The sequence below is a fragment of the Temnothorax longispinosus genome, chromosome 5, assembly GCF_030848805.1.
Source record: "Temnothorax longispinosus isolate EJ_2023e chromosome 5, Tlon_JGU_v1, whole genome shotgun sequence".
NCBI classification, from domain to species: Eukaryota; Metazoa; Arthropoda; class Insecta; order Hymenoptera; family Formicidae; genus Temnothorax; species Temnothorax longispinosus.
The window spans coordinates 23,185,166-23,201,228 of NC_092362.1; the positions used below are offsets into that span (position 1 = coordinate 23,185,166).

Here is a 16,063-nt window from a genome sequence, read left to right on the forward strand (position 1 = left end):
TTGATCGACTTTGTTTATCAGAAGTTTTTATTACAAAATGAGTACATTTTTAGTTTATTTAAATCTTTTGCGATTTATGTAAATGTATATATAACTGAGTTTCTAAAATATTATATTTTTTATTTAAATTTGTATGTTGATAAAGAAGAAGGTTTCTTTTAAAATAAATGTTTATGAATTTCACAATTGATAATAAAATTACATGATGAGATTCATTATAAAATGTTTATTATATAATGATAAGTAAGTACTGATGTTTTATTGATATCTTATTGATGTGTTAGTACTGAATAAGTTAATATGAATAAATGAGGAATTATTTATTTCTTAAAAGATTTACAAACCTCTTATCGACAAAAATATGTACGGTGTAGACTGTAGACTAATGAACTTTGAACTGTCTGGTCTATCAATCGTGAGAAGTATAATTAATACATTTTTTTAAATTATATCAGTGATATTGATATTAAATTATGTGACGGAACTTTGTCATCAGTTATTCCAAAATACATGTTAATTTGTCAAACATCCATGTTAAAGCACGCGGTTGGACGAAATTCCTGAACGCGTTTCGTAAGTCCGATCGATGGCGATGAATTTTTAACGGTTTAATTAATTCTCGGGCAAAGCCGATAAGTATCACTATTCGATTGAATCGTTAATGGCCATGACTAAAATTATATACTCGCATGCAATTCTGAAGTATCGGGCGCGCTGTATTCACAGTCCGTGCGATTTATTTATATGAACCGATTAAACGAAATGGACCGCTCGTCGGTAGTTTTCAATTACATTATTCAGCGATCACGCGCGCTGCGCGAAATACATCGGCCGGCGCGGGCGTAGCTGTCCAAAATTCTAATTGCGTGCAATATTGCACGCGCGTTTATACGTGTGGGACAGAATAGGAAAATGACAGGAATTTCAGGCATGTTCGTGCAAATTAGAAATTGCGATCTGCAGCTGCACCTATATCAAGCAATTTTGTTACAACTTAGTTCCGATGTAGCATTTTTAACAATGGTAACTTTTAATACAAATTAATATACAATCTTTAAATTAGCGATAATTTTTAACTCAATAATTATACTAATTATATAGAAATTAATATAACAGCATTTATAGTTTAAATTATATTTTGCACGATTATATAACGTTGCAACATATTTACGCGTGCTTTCGCAAATTTAAAATATCATGGAATTATATTGTTTTAATAGATGTTATTTAATTATTACAAGTATCAAAGATGTAGATAGCTACAAATTAAAAACGAGAAACAAATATATACACAACTAAAATAAAATATAAACGTTAAAAATGTATATAAGCGTGAAAAATAATCATAGTCTCGAAATAGTTACGACACGTGCAGCAAGCAAAGTTTGTTATTCAACACGTTACGTCATTGAAAAGTGACGTGTGTGTATATTCATTCCACGTAGACTTGCAAGTTGATTTGTCTAACGATTACTTGACTGTCTGTGATAAAATGATGATACTATTTCATGCCAAGGATATATAAATTGACTCTGTCATTTATCATGGTGAAGGGCAAATGCATAAACGTGCAAAATATAGTCTAACAGTTGAATCGTCCACATACTTTTCAGTGGCGATTAAATTGCAACGACAATTACCAGCGTTTATAATATTTATCTTCTTATTAACACAAGCTAATGAAAGATCACGGATGGATGCAAGTTTTCTCAGAAATAGACAAGAAACGCAACGATACTACCAGTTTCAGTATAATGATTTATCGCAGAGTCTCAAAACGATTTTCTTTATTAAAATCATTTTTACACACGTGTTATGAAGATTTACGTTAGTATTTTAATAAATTAAGAATAAAGGATTCTAATTTAAGAGAAATTTTATTGCACATGCACCGCCTTTATTTACAATTTTAACGTTTCGAGTCTGCAGAAATGTTAATAATAATTTATTTTCCTAGGAATAAGTGAAGAAAAAATGAATATTTTAGTCGTAACTATGTGAACAATTACCTATAATTTAAGTTCAAATAATGCGTAACGAGAGGTAATATTTACTTTTAGTAATCATTTATCAACGATTAAGTCGCACGTGTTATTATAAAAAACAAATATTCGATAAAATATCAAAATTTTTAAATGATAAGATGACGAAAGATACGATAACGTTGCGGCGCCGGTCGGATTTAACGGTGTCGATGACCGTTTTATTGATCCCATCGGCAAATTCTAAATTACAGTAGCTTAGCCAAGAAGAATGTTGCTATTTGAACGTGCGCATTTTCATCCATAAATTACGCGCGATGAAAAATTACATTGCTGGCCTCGTGTAGATTTACAATTATACTCTGTTATCGCGTTGCGCACATATTTACCTAATGGCGCGCTTTAAAGTCTGTCAATAATGACTCGATGATGGAAAGACTCATCACCATAATTAATCACAACTTTATTGTAAAATAGCCATTGAATAATAGCTCTGAATAAATAAATCTGATGTAACAAATACATAAATATTTTTAATAAAGTAAGAATAATTCTATGTAGATTTTGCTTTAACAGAATTTTCATTCAAGATTTATTTACGCAGTGATCTTTATATCACCGTTGAATATTTATACGTGTTGAAGAAAAGTGGCGTGAAATTAAATTTCTCTAAGAGAAGATTAATTCTGAATTAATTAAAGAACTAGATGAAGGAGCTAGTTCTTTAATTAATACTTAAGGAATAAGTTTAATAATAATATATCTTCTAGACTTTTTAGAGCTTTGACAGGAGAAAGACAAAATTGTTGCCATATCCTATAAAACTAGATATACGTAAATTAAGTTAGTTCGATCTCGATATGAAAATATATGATTTTTATTGAAGCCGAGAAAGGCAGGAAGTAGACTTAATTTTTTTCATTGCAACGTATGTTTTCACTACGCATTGCGGTGCCATCGATTTCGACGAAATGGCCAGCATATACGTATTTTATTGTTACTCACCATTGGTCGTTGTTCGTGACACCTATACGCGCGGCTTCCTCTTCAGACTCAATTTGCGAAATTCCATCCGATGCGTTTCAACGTTCGAATATAAGTTTCGTTAAGTCGTTGCAAAATGTGGACCGTTGCGAGGTACTCGGGCGCTGAATGCAGTCGTTATGTTCCCACCGTGCTCGCTTCATCCACCCCCGGCGGCGCTCTCTCACAACCCTTCGTGGAGTACTCGTTCCACGAACTCTCTCCTGCCATTCGCTCCTCGTTCGAAACAATTGTATGGCGTAGAAGACGAGGATAGCTGAAAGATAGTCGGACACTAGCCTTCCGTAAGATCCTCCTTCGAATAAAGTGACAATTTCCAATGTTGCTCGAATTCTCGGCACAGAGTGGCTCCAGGGCGAATCACAGGATAATCCCGAGCAACGTCCCCTCCAATATCGGTTCTACAAGCGATGGCACTTCTTCTAATGGAGCCCGTGTCTGCAATGCATTTATGTTTACTGCGATTGCAGCTGCTTCTTACGTTTATTTCCGCTAAGCGTCGATTGAAAGGGTCTGCATGGTTGATCTTACGATGGATTTTCCGATTAACAGTTACCCTTGACAGACAATCTTATCTTAATCTCACAAAACCGCTGGTACTCTTAACGTTATCCTGGTTGTTAATCGCACGGAGAATTAATTTTCCGTGCTTAGAATGGTGCAAAAGAAATACGAATACCTAAAGACTGCAAATATTATCGGAAAAAATTAAATTAAATTAGATACCGATAAATATAGGATTTTTAGTTAAAAAGGTTTTGTATAGCAAAACTAAAATTATTTTTGCGTTTAAGAATTAATGACAACATCTTGATTATATTTTACATCTTATAATTTTTTTCGATATGGCGAATAAGTATTTCATACTTTCATAAGTTAGAGAACTGTGGATGGAAATGGTTTTATTTTAGACGCACTTATTTGGGCTGGAAATTTTATTTTAGACCGCACACACAATATTTTGTTTATGCAGTATTCATATTTATTTTTTTAGTAGTAAAAAATTACATATAAAATATGGTTGACATGTAACATAAAACGCGTGAAATAAACCTCTCACCGCAGCAATTTCAGGTCATAAATAACACTGCAAAATCGTAGAACAAAACATCAGATTTTTCGTAAAAAAAAATGTTTATATTATATCGCTGCATATCACGCACTAAAAAAAATTGATACAAAACATGCATACGGTGAAAGAATAATGTACTGCTATTACTGCGTATATGTGTCGGTTGATAAGCGCTAACGCAGGAACGAAAAAATATGCATTTGCAAAAGATGCATTTTTGAATTAATTGAGATTGCAGTGCAATGGAAATTTTATACGCGATATGGAGGTTTGAAAATATTTTGGCCATACACGCCATATTTTCCCTTTCTTTTTTCCTCTCTTCTCTCCCCTTCTGTCTCTTCTTTTTTTCTGTTTTACAGAGCTTTATTTAAAAGGACAACCTGCTATCCGTTATCGTTATTGCGCTCCTCTTCTCCAGGAAGTTAATCCAATCAACCGCGTCATCCCTGTGAAATTTCCAGTCAGCGAGGGAATGGCCGAGATGAAAATGAAACGTTCTTGAAACTAGTCGATTTCACGACAGCCCTAGCAATTTTCTTGATCTCCCTTATCGAAAAATGCATCTTTTTGGGATGATCGTATCGAGTTGAAGGGTATCCTCGAGCCAAAAGTCGCAATTTGTATTTCATCAAGCAGAACGTAGATTTTGTCATGCGTGCGACGAAATGCCTTTTCATACAGAAATATAATATCAGCATGCATATTTTTTCTAATCTATTATATTAATGTCAAGATAATCGCAATTGATTGATATATCAGAAGTTGAGTGGAACTAAGGTCAAATGACGTAGCGGAATGTTACGATACTTAAAAATGTATTTTATACCGAGTAATTGACATTGAGAATTGATATGATTAATGATAGTTGATTTTGACTTGATTAATGCAGCAAGAATTCTTGCATATTCTAACAATTTTTTAAATGACGCAACAGAGTAACACGTGTCGCAATTATAAAATCACACATATTTATAGTTTATCGATTTCAATGAAAAGAAAGAATTTTACGAAAAGAGAGAATTACGTTTTCCTTTAATATTTCTTTAGGTTTCATAACTATTGGGACTTACTATCAATCGTCAATCATAATGACCGTATTGTCGGAGTCGCATGTAATTCGGCGATATCATTTGGTAGTTATGCGTATTGCGAAACGCGACGCGTCATTCAGATATCGTCGATTGGAGCCGGAGGGACTTGGCTCAACGAGCAAACGGCGTTCTTAAGAGTCTCGCGAAGTGTTTGTAATGACTGTGCTGACTCTGGAATATCTAGAAGTTGGCAGTAGATGTGTCCCCTGACCCATCTCGGTTATTGGAAGACGATAATGCAGCGATGCTCATCCAATTATTATCAATGAATGTCGTTCCTAAGAGCTGCTCGCATCGGCTGAGCGATTTTTACACCTTGCTGGAAACGATCGTTAGGCTCTAGATAATCACTCGATGGCCGGTGATTAATTTCTCGTTAATGTCAAGCTGCAGGAAGAATTCCACGAGGGTTTCTATCGATACCATGAATTTTCTCATTCCGTTATCGTTGCATGAAAAATTTAATGAGCAGACTAATTTGTTTTCTTTTTGTCTAAATACGTAATCAACTACTCTATAATCTCTTGTGATTGTGGCAATAAATACCAACTGTAATACAAAATTTTATGCTAATCTTTGATTCTGCGGCTTAAAAGAATTGATTTAGATATTAGACATTGAGTAATAACGTAATATTTTATTTGCTGTATTGTATCTTTATACACGAACAGTATAAGAGTGATTGCATAGTAAAATTTAAAAAAATCAGTATCGTGATTTGTGTATTTAAAAATATTTACATAAAATAATTTTAGTTTTAAAATTTATACTGTATGTGAAATTTAATATAACAAAACAGAAATATTTATACCTAAATAAATAATATGTATTGTTTAAATAAGGAATATGAGAAGCAATTTACACTGCAGCGGTTTACAATATTAACCAATATAGTGGTAGATAGAACTCTATATTTTGATATATTTATCATAATTATAACAATATTAATAGAAATACAAAATACAGATATAGCAGATATGTACTTCTTGATAAAGATTATATCTTTTAAAGTTATTTTTTAATGATTGAATAGCAAAATGCTGTTGCAGAAAAACAATTGTAAACTATTTAAGATGTAGCTTTCTTTAATATAAAAATATTAAATATATATATATATATATATATATATATATATATATATATATATATATATGGGGCGGCGGTGTGGTCTAGTGGTAGAGCGCCAGACTCGTAAGTTCGAGTCCACTAGAGCTATGAATCATGGAAAAGTTTTTTCCGAAAAAACCGCGCCCCTCCGTGCAGATGCGGAGAAAACTGGGCTCTGTCTTTCGGAAGAGACGTTAAACCGTTGGTCCAAAGTAGGAAAGTAGGAAACAGTAAGGTAGTAGGATGAATTGGAGGTTAGGGTTGGGTACGTCCCTTTAAAACGCCCTTTAAGGCCCCTTGGGGTATATAAAGTAAAATTCTTTATCCTTATATAAATATATATGCTTCTATTAGCATTGTAGATAGTTCACAACATATTCACACACGTCTCATGCGCGCGGTTACAGCAAGTCAAGCTAAACGTGCCTTAAAATATGAGTCAACATACCCCATCTCTACATATATTTGATTTCAGTCATTTTATTAAATTACTGTTGTTACTCGAAATAACATGTCGTATAGAAACTTTTCTTTTAACTAATAATAAGTCACTTTGATCTACTTCTCAAGCTGAAGAACATTAATACGATATTTTGAAACGCTCGAAAATTTACTTGCCACTTCTTGAATTAGAGTTTTTTTTTTATTGTAAAACTTGTTTGATTTAAGGATGTATGGGTCGTACAGTCCTTGCTAAAAGTTAAACTTAATTTCAATAAAAGAAGACTTTGCATGTATGTCAAACAACTCAAAAATTTTTATATGTTAGAAGGGATTACCGTTAACAGTTTGAGTATGATTTTTTGTTCTTTAAATAATTAGTATTGTTTAAACAATTAAAAAAATTGTTTTGTTGCAAAAAATTTTGAAACTTAAAATACAATATCAATGATGTATGTTTTACACATAAAAAAAGTTTAAGAAATATCTCTTAATGGTTTATTTATATTTTATTTATATTTACAGCAAAAATGTCGATTCTCTATAAGGGATAATGTTAATTTTATCAACTTTAAACTTAAATAACTCTTAAATAACTTCAAAATTTTACAGAGTATTTTTAATTTAATTTAAAAACAATTTACAGCATTTTCTGAATATATTTGAAATACCTCTAATACATCCTTAATTACAATAACTTTTAAACCAGTAAGAGAATTGTGCTGAAATTTTACATAGATACTTAGACGTAATAATAGAACAATCTATGAAATTTTTAGATTTTTGGTAATGCTTTGAGATGTCACCCATACATCCTTAAATAAAACTTTGGGAAAAGTACCTATGTCATAAAAGATATATTTTGTGATAACTTTTCCATTGTTTCTTTCGCCATAAATACATAAACGGGACGCATTGCCAACTTGCTCCCTGTGCCAACAAGCCTCGGTCTCCCCTAAAACATTTTTTATTCATATCAGCTTTATCTACTTTTTAATAATATATTTGATTTTACATATTAATATATTAAATAAACTTTTTGTCTCGCCACAGCACATTTCTTGAAAATAAATAAATTTATAGAAATTTTTAATGAAAATGTTATAAATTTATGATAAGCACATTAGTTTCTTAATTATTTAATGTTATTTATATATCAAAAAATTTGATTTGCGTATGATAAGCAACAATAAAAGATGATAAAACGAGAATAGTTTCCATGAGATCCATATATGATAAAGATCTATTCGAATGATATGAGCGAAGTCACCTAGGGAATCCTGAACACGTCCACTTTGTATACGACCAAATTTATCAGGCGGGACCTAAATAAAGCTCGATCTCTCTGCAGAACTGGGAAGTCATATCACGCTTCGACCCCATGACCACGAAATCCCAATTCCCGATTCAGGAAATGGCATTGTTCCTGGTAGAGTTCGATCTGGAATTAAAGCTTTTTATCGCGTGGTCGGCAGTAATTCTCATAGTTTCCGGAAATGCATTATTGAAAAGCCTTTAACTACACATAACATATTTCCAGATGTCGTCAATAACGACTCGATGCACTGTAATGAATCGTGAATAATTCAGCAAAGACATTAAGACAGTCTACAGTCATCTGTTTTTAAGCCTTTATCCCAGTGTGTATTGAAGAATTATTCTTATCAATTATAAATAAATGAATAATTTATTATCTGGCAAGAGAAAGCATAATTTTTTATATAAGATTTAACAAATTAATATAATTATGCAAACATTTAATATAGTTTTTAAGACAATGCTTTATTTAACTGGAATATTAATCAATGTTCCGTTATATCTCTATCTACTTCGCAAATTTGTAACTTTATATTACTTTAACGTATTCGTCTCTGTAAGAAACAAGATCTATTGTCGGAATATAAACAAAAGAAAGGCTAATCTTCCACGAACATTCAGCGCATAAAGAAATCCTTTCGCGACAAACTCGGACACCTCGCGCAAATGTCCGAATTTCGCTATCGCGCATTATCCGCTAGGATTTTGCGCCATTAGCGGCCGCGATTCGTTGGCTCGAGTGAGGTAGGCGGGGTTAAAAAGCTCTCGTGTCGAGGGGGTAAGTTCCAAACTTTCGCGATGAGGGGGCATAAAGTTCTAGGAAGCGGGTAGGAAGCGTCGGTGATACCGGGCTACAGTAACAATGAGATGCAGTGTAACTAAGCCCTTTTAAACCCCCCTGTTCCTCGCGTTCGTGTCCGACCATCCCCCGCGCTTTTCCTCTCGCTCCACCTACGACGACGGTTGCACTTTCTCGAGCTTTCATTTAGGAAAACAATTGTGAAAGCATCGTGCACACCGAAAGAGCAAAGCGGTGCGCGGCCTGAAAGGGGGAAACCCTCTTTCCCCCCTCTCCCACCACTATCTTCTCATCACGCCCGCGTGTGTCCGCGCGCGCGTCATGAATACTACACCGCGCGGTGTAAACTCGCACTCGTAGATTCGTTCGTTGCAAAGGATACCGTCGTCGTCATTGTTTTATTTCGCGGTCGCGAGAACATGCTCGCGTTATGTATGGATTTCCTGCGGCAGATTAAAGTGCCCTTTGTTGTAAATCCCAGGGACGCGAGTCCGCGGCCGTGCGCGCCGCGCCGAGCGGAATTATCGACCGGCGATTTATTATTTAAGTTCCCTAAAGTGCGATCAGTAATTCATAGAAAATAGAGGTAAGTTGCGTTAGCGAGCAAATGTTGCGTGAATGATTATACTAGTTTCTATATAAATTCGGCATACATTTGGTGCGTATACATATGTTACGCTTTTCGGATAGTATAACAGTAATGGAAAAAGTTACAATATGTACACAATGTTTGTATATTTTAATATTTTACACGTCGAATTTTCTTGAATTAGAAACATTCATGAGAGATAAAACATTTCGATTTAGTGCAGCATTCTGTGTAGATAGTTTACATGTATTCATTTTTTCGATATTCTGTATATAATATTCGAAATGCATTTTTTTTAATTCTTTGCCACAACTCTTTAACGCAAAATCAATATTCAGAAGAAATTTCTTTGTACGCCGTTGCTTCATAAAAACTGCAAAGGATCATTGCAAGGGTAGAGAGGGAGAGAGAGAGAGAAAGAGAGAGAGAGAGAGAGAGAGAGAGAGAGAGAGAGAGAGAGAGAGAGAGAGAGAGAGAGAGTATTTCATTTTCCAATTAATTCATCTAAACAAAGGCAAATGGTCCTGAGTCGGGTATTTAATACCTTGTGAGAACGAAATGCCTCAAGACCAAGCGTGATTAGTTTCTTCTTGAGCAGAAGCACAAATGGTCCGCCGTTGGTTGCATTTGCAGCGCTTTTATATTCGAAAAAAAAATTGTAAAAGCATCGCGCGTCGAAAGAAAGTGAGTATAAGCGACACATCGCCTGAAAAGAAAGATTCTTGCACAATGAATACTCACAATTACCAAAACCAGTCGCAAACTCGCCTTTGGTGACTGACTTGTTGTTGCGGAGACAATGTTCACGCGTGCTTTCGTTTTGGCTGTTAGAAAGACATCATTTCGTCGTGTTTTTCGCAAATCTCTCGCAGGGGAAATCAAACTGTCCCCGTTGTGTAAGAGAAACGCGGATAAATTTACTTTGTTCTGGAAAAAGAAATGTCCAACATTCCCGAACGTCGATATTGATGTTACGCGACAAAGAGTAGACGCGTGTATGCGATACGATATGCTGTCTATGATGTCTCTTTCGTGAGAAGTATAGTAATACATTTTACAAACACGTTTGTGAGTGTTTATGCAACTGGCAATCAATCTTTGCGAATGCGTAACAACCCGCTATATTAGAGTCAATTAGAGCCTACGTTAATCCTTCTTTTCTATAATCAATTTGCGACGTCAAGTCTTTTTTTACGAGAGAACATTTCATCAGAAGATATCTCTAATTATTATTATCAACGTGAGAAATAATAGCACGTAGTTAAAGATGTGATATACGGTTTGATTAGCAAACTGTCTTTTACGCAAGAAGCTTAACTGCTTACGTCACGATTCGAGGAACCCTTCCATATTGACCTCGCATGTGAACTCCCGTCTCCGGTTAACTCGTGCTGGAAACCAAGAGTTTCGTTGTTGTCGGTTAGCCGAGACCTTCGACCGTCTTTTTCATTTAAACTGTATAATTGTACATTGAACGGACAGTGGAACCTCTAAGCTTCGGATTTCCACGAGCCCCTGTATTTTCATCACGACCACGGTACTCTGATTGCCGTCATTGCTGGAACCTTCACGTGAAGCTTCACATGCCCGATTTGAGCTGCACGTAATCATGGCGAGCCTAATCAATCAGACATTAAAGACTTAATTACGTTAAGTAAATGGGTAAATACAAAGTAAATACAAAGATCTTGAAAGGCAGACGGGCGATGAAAGATATAAAGAATTTGCTTCGAATAAACTTTCGACGTTGATCCTTTAAAAAAAGAAATTAGGTATTTATTTTAAAAGTAGAGATAAATATTTAAGCATTGTGTAAGCTTGATTACGGATATAATTATTGACGATGTCATAAATAATTATAATTAATTCTGATACGCGCTTTGTGCATATCTGTTATCTGCAGATATCTATAGATGTTAGTACATTTTTAATACGTAAGTAATACATCGCAGCTTCTGTTGGGTTTTAATTTCAACTTATGTAGCTTTTTATAGTAGTTATGGATTTAAAACGCAAAGTTCTATTTTAAAATCTTTGTATTTTATTAGAATTAATTATTTAACTTAAATCCTATTTAATGTTCTCTTATTACAATCTATCGTTAACACTGCTAATTAATTGTACGTATTTAATTAGAAATTAATTATTAATTGAGTTAATTGCTATTTAACATTAATATTGCACATATTATAAACATAATGATCACATTTTGATTTAAAATAGTTAAACAAATGGTAGTTTTATGAGTATATAATATTTTGCTACGACAAATATAATGAAAAATATAATAAAATTCAAAAAATTACCTTACAATACAAAATACAATTAACAGTAAAAATTGTGCATGTATAAACTATATGGTACTTATTTATATTATTATTTTGCGCTATAATATTTTGTTTACGTTACTATTTGTACCATATTACAGAAATTAATATAGTTTACAATTTAAACATTTTAATAATTATGTAGTAATTAATAATAATAATTGTTTAATAAGTGATATTCGCTTATTACTATATTAATTATATATATGTTATTCTAACACATATTAATATAATTTTTAACTTATTATGGAAAATACATTAAATATCTTAATAATAATGTTATATTATTGCAGATGCAAAATAGCATGTTCCTAAAAAATTTAGCGCAATATTTGAAGATGGGATATTTCTATCTGGAAATCTGTTAAAGAGGTATAAATACTTATAACTACAATCAACTGAAAATTTAACAAAGCGATACGCTTGCGCCGAAAATCTTAGGAACGCGCTTCTCTGCGAATCTCCGCAAAGCTGGAATTTAAATTGCACGCTAAGCTTGCAGGGCGAGCTTTTCCTTCTATCGCTAAATGTAATTTGCATATTTCGTTTAAACGATGAACGACTCGATATAGCACGTTAAACCGGGTAAAGAGATAACATTCGTGTGTACGCACTTGGAGCATGAATGAGCCAGGTCTTTCCGGATAATAAAGGGCGTAACGGACAAAATTGTCCTTTAAACTGTACGACATTGTCGGGGCATATCTAACCGACAGATTTCGGTCCGATGCTGGTATGTGTCTTTCGCATATCGCTTATGGATTCGGCTATCGAGTTTTCCCGATGGCGCTGGAACTTCGCTAGACCAGGTAATTAAGCGGCGCTTGACACGTACGAACGGGGGGATGAAAATGCCACGCCGCTGTTATTTCGTCGCCTCCTGATACCACCTCTGACTACCGTAGCGCAGCTTAACGCTTTAATCTGTTCCGCGTCGTGCAACTTCTCGCCCTCGGATTTTCGACGAAGGGACGATTACGGGGGGGTTTGAGCGACTGCGTGTTCGGAATAATAATTATTGTTGTTTAGCGAAGTCGTCGAAACGTGCCGCGGCATAGTAAGGTCTTTACCGTTACGTACCTTCTTCGTATTAGGATTACAAAAGGCAAAACATTCAGGAGATCGAAATTATTTCAGCGTCAGCATTTCTTTTTATCAAGACAATTCGCAGAAAATGTTTCCCCTATTCTTATACATATATCGCAACATATATACGGCACAGATTAAATTATACTTTCGTAAATTAAATTATTTAATTATAATAGTATATAGCATTCGTTCTTATGAGTTGTAAAAAGTTTCAAAAGATCAAGTATAAATACTTTTTGACGAAGAGGTTCTCTCATTACGAAAATTTTAGAATAACCATGACGCTACTTTAAAAAATCAATCATTATTTTTTTGCGTTTTTTGCTTCTGAAAGTCTAAGTAGTATTAATGTTTCAGGTGTTGTGTACGGCATATAATCGCATGAAAAAGGTTTTCAAATTAGAGAACTGACGTTTCAAGTAAAACTTTACGAAACTGTAATAAAAGTTCTTTAGAGGCAGTTTTTTGAATCGTTTTAGATATTTTAAAAAAGCATTGTTAATTTATTAATACTATAAAATAATATTAATTTATTAATATTATTTTATAATATTTTTTTACAGAGATATTTGAAATTAATGCCATTTAATATATCAAATATGATGATATTCAAATTTGATACGTTTAAAGAAGTAAAACGTCACAGCTGTATTTAGAATTAAATGACGGTATATTTTAATGTTAATGTGTGGATACTAATTTTTCTCATTATAAAATCACAGTTAAAGGTCTATTTTTAACTCAGAAGCATAATTTAGAAACGGAAACAGTGCTCGCAGCAGATACGATAAATGTTCGAAAACATGCGAGCGCGATATACACATTTTCCAATTGGCGGTGCCGGTACCACGCGAAACTGTTCCGCTTCTGTTTGTTACAACGTTGCATAAAGCCGGGGGAAGACGCCTGTCTTCGTTGCGCGCAACAACTTTTATACGTGCTACGCGAGCGTGTAATAACGCCATTTCCACTTACCGCGGGCGAGTCGCCACTGTACTGTAAAACATTCGCTAAGTTCTGTTTTGCAGCTAAATACCATTCCACACAAATCTGCCTTTCAACAAACGGCAAGTAACGCGCCGTTGCGTTCGCGTGCTTTCCTTTCGCGCGCATTCCTGCGCGCTTCTGCCGGCGGGAAAGCTGCCCAATAAAGTATCATCGCGAAATAGTTTTGTTCAAGCTGTCATCGTGTCTGCGAGAAATCCTGCAAATTCTACCGCGCACTTTCAGCATACCTTCCCGAAGAATTATGTCGGCTTCCTCGGTGGCAGTGGCAGTTTCGAATGGTCCAATGTAATATTAATTACATCATCATAATGTTATCATCTTCGACCAACGCTAGCACAGAATTCTACGGGATTCCATTTGCCATCAGAGCGTTCAGCGAAGCGTAAAAAGCAAGAGATCACATTGCAATCAGATTTAGAAAATCCTATCTTCCAGTTCTCGGTAGATCCACTTCAAATTGACAATGTACGCATTGAAACGCTGATCGTCGTGCATATCGCGAACGTAAAACGTTCTCGCCATTACGACGCTGAACCCCGACTAATTGTAAATTACAGAATCGATTACGATCGTAAAAAAAGGGGGGAAGGATTAAAGCCTCGCAAGGACCTAAAGTTTACGAGTGGACAACCGCGCGGACTGATTACAAATCGTGTATACATGGAAAATGGCATAAAAGTCTTCTTGAAACTCGGCGATCGATATCTCCATGCGTGCGGACGCGTCTTAAATCTCGGCTTAGCCGGTCGAGTTTTGTCGTAAACCTCGGCTTGGTAATAAACGTGGCGTAAACGGCGAGTCTCGGTCTCGTCGAACGATGATGCGGTGCGTGCTACTGCGGTATTCGCGGATGCCGAATGGAAGACCGTGGGCAATTCGGTCTTCCATTCGGATAATCGGTGGAAACTATTCGCTATATTATCCGTATGCATCCGCGCGGCTGACATCGTCAGTAACTATGCGGCGCAGAAGTCAGGCTAATTGTAAATTAAACACCAGATATCGCTCACGATACACTTCCGTCCAGCGGAACCGACCGCGTTCTCGCGTTTCAGTGGCGCTCGAAACTATTAGCTCCGGTATTCCGGCCGATCCGCCGCCGCGCCGGTTTCACATCGTCGGCGCGGCGCCGGGGTCTTGTCGCGAATATTCGCGACTTGTTTCAGCGCGTCAGCGCGCGCGATGCGCTCCGACATTTTCTCGTCGGTCGCAAGCCAGCCACGGCCGCCATGCGGCGATATTCCAACTTTGATTTTATTAAAAATATTAAGAATAATATTTCTACAGAAACGTCGTAGAAACTAGATCATGTTTTCGATGGAATGCAAAAATCGTAAATTTGAATTTGCAACTAAAATGATGAAAATTGAGGAGATGAAAAATAAACGAGGTATCCGGTCGCCTGGAGATAAAATAATCTAAATCGCGAGAGCAAGAATATATTTCGCTTTATCGATTTTTTTTTACGTCGCGTGGATAGTGTGGATACTACTAGAACGTGAAAATGCCGTTAACCGAATTTTCTCAGAGGGTTGACATAGCCAGACTCGCTCGTGGAGTCTCACAATTCCAACGCATTTCCCACCGTTCTCTCTTTTTCCTCGCTCCGTCTATGAGATGATCGTGCAGATCTATACGCGGGTTACTGCGTATACGGGGTTAAGCCTTTAGGCAAGGCGAAATAGCTGAGCATTTTTACGCCCGGCGACAACTAAGGCGACGTTTCCTTTGAGAAACGCCCGAAAGAAAATGAGTAAATATAGGCGTCAGGATCCCCTTGCTTTTCCTTGCCCGCGGTTTCGCATCTGCCTGAGGAGTAAGCGTCTTTAGAAAATACCACCCTCCTCAGCGGCCCTTCTTCTGTGCTTTCACCACGCCTCTGGCGCTCTTGCCCTTTTTATGGGCACGTCTTCCTTCGCTCGAAACAGCGCTAAAAAGGGGAATTCGTGGCTAACGTCGTTCACTTGCTTGGTTGAAAACCCGATTGGCGCTGAAATAGCGATCCCTCGATGCTCGTTCGAGCAATCTAACCCTTTGAGAGTCATGCAATTTTCTCATGCCTATAGTGCAAAGAAGCGACCTTTGCAGTTTACGGAAAAACACGAAGAAACTGATCTTGATTTGTATTTGTGATTTCTTTCAAATGCGTATATCTATGGAGTGTTTTGAAGAAATATGAATAACCTTTTGAAAA

General features: G+C 35.7%; 1 protein-coding gene and 1 long non-coding RNA gene across 9 annotated transcripts in view; one reads left to right on the forward strand and one right to left on the reverse strand.

Moving 5' to 3' along the window:
* The window catches only part of LOC139812652 (protein amalgam), a 294,458-nt gene that overhangs the window by 139,235 nt on the left and 139,160 nt on the right, over positions 1 to 16,063 (forward strand). The window lies entirely within an intron of this gene.
* Positions 6,430 to 11,535, reverse strand: LOC139812653 (uncharacterized). The gene is made up of 3 exons (XR_011731905.1): positions 10,187 to 11,535; positions 8,011 to 8,181; positions 6,430 to 7,695 (listed from the first exon to the last, which is right to left on the reverse strand). It is a non-coding gene; the product is annotated as an uncharacterized lncRNA (long non-coding RNA).